We start from the raw sequence: 2,177 nt of genomic DNA on the forward strand, positions 1-2,177 counted from the left end.
GAAATAAACAACAAAACCCCACAATTAACATCAAACACACATTTAGGACAGACAAACACACAGGCCTGTATTCCCTTGCTTGAACAGAACTTTAAAAAAAACAAAAAAAAAAACCATGACATGTCCCCTTTAAACTTCCAGTAACTAGACGGAGCCTCCACCACCCAATCTTCCCGCTACCTCCCCGGCCTATTTCATCGGAATTAAACAGTACTTAGGCCTCAGAAGATACTGCAACCGGGTACTTTTATCCGGGCGAGATAACAAAAGATCAGGCTGAACGGCCCCGTACACAACACTTCATCGCGCCCACCAGCAGCTACCCGGGTGACAAAGACGTCTCTCTGACCAACCCGGTCCTGTAACCACGGAGGTGCAGCGGAAACTCAATACAAGAGATGCATCTCAACACTTTTTCTTCAAAAGTACGCGTACTTTACACATAAACTGCCAGAGAACACACACTTAATCCCTGCGGCGGGCAACACGTCACAAAAAATAACAAATAACTTAGCAAGGTTGAACACACGAAAACAAAACAAAGACAGAACTCCAGACATTAGACGGAGCCCATCGCTGTGACCAGCCGACAAACCTTATATGAACCGTCCTGAGTCTCTGAGGCATAAAAATAAAAAAAAACAGAAGTAAATATGGCCAATAATACCCCTGCTAATTCAATATTAACCTTAAGACTGTACAGGCCTGTTCGTTGACGCCATTTTATGCTGTGTTCGGTTCGGTTCTTCTGAGGTTGTCTGCCGGCTGTTCCCTCCGTCTCTCCTCGTCTGGTGCTACTGGGTTGCTGGAAAATCAGAGAACGTCTTGCCTGAAAGTTGTTGAATGTTGAATGAAAAAATGACGATAATCTTCAGCGTCTGGACAAGGTTTATTTAGCGAGACAGATGGGAACAGCTTATCACAGCGAGATGTAAAATTGGACTGAACAAAGGGCGCGCACCCGCTCGGACGCGCGTTCACATTTCTTAAAGGCACAGTACATGAAATTCACTACAGTAACTAAACCATCTTCCTGCTTTATGAGTTTCTACAGAAAGAAAAACTTGGAAGAGAACAAGTATGATGTTTTTACTGCTACATGGTTTATAAACAAAAACATCTAAAACCTGGTCTCCCTTCAGGGTAAACCTGCCCTGAAACAAKTTTAGTTCAAAATCAGTAAAACAGGGAGCATACATTAGTCTTATTAAGTTTCTATCTCTTCTTGTAAAATAAGTTTTTATCTCCACAGGTAACACTGACAGTCTGCAGTGTTCTGTCCCTCACCTGCCATCAGACTGAGTATCAGACTGAAGATAGATGCTGTCCTCTGTGTCCTTCTGGTAAGATCCTCCTGAATGTTAGATAATAAAATAAACACTGAGTTTTACTTTTATTTTCACCCTTTTTATTGCAGACACTGTGAACCCAATATATTCTGTCAACTTTATTTATTTATATGAAAACTAAATACATMTTCTGTTTTTCCTTAGCATAGCTAATACAGATACAGATCATTACCAAGTTACTTGATGGTAAACATGATTTGGTATTGTTTTCTGAGATGAAAATCTTGTGTTGGTCAGTAAATGTTTGAGAAACTCCTGTTAAAAAACAAAGTTTCTTTCTCTCTTTACAGTTTTTACATGTCAAGAAAGAACGAATGATACACAGATTAAGAATTCATTTCCCTTCTTATTTTCCTTTTTCTTCTTTACTATAGTATTTAAAAAGTTTCTTAAAGAAAGACTGGAAGAGATTTATATATTTCTTACAATTTCTAAATCTCCTMTAAGAGAAAGAAAGGAGCAGCTGAAATTAAAACATTACTTTCAYTTAAAAAGTTGTTTTGTTTTCCAACAGGAAGTCGAGTAATAAGAGACTGTTCAGAGGTCATGAATACTGCTTGTGTGCCGTGTGAAGAAGGAACTTWTACAGACAAACCTAACAGACAAAAACACTGTAACACATGTCAGCCTATCCTCTGTGATCCAGGTGGGTTTCTGCTGGATTTTTCCAACAGAATTAGTAAATCTAAATGTTTTCTGCAAAAGTTAAATAAAAATTTACTTGAAATTTCTACCAATAAATGCGTTTTATTAGCTGTTTTTATTATTTTTCACTAAATTACTTCAAATTACTCGAAAAGAATATCATTGGTTACAGCAGAATAAGAG

The sequence above is a fragment of the Austrofundulus limnaeus genome, unplaced genomic scaffold, assembly GCF_001266775.1.
Source record: "Austrofundulus limnaeus strain Quisiro unplaced genomic scaffold, Austrofundulus_limnaeus-1.0 Scaffold2864, whole genome shotgun sequence".
NCBI lineage: Eukaryota > Metazoa > Chordata > Actinopteri > Cyprinodontiformes > Rivulidae > Austrofundulus > Austrofundulus limnaeus.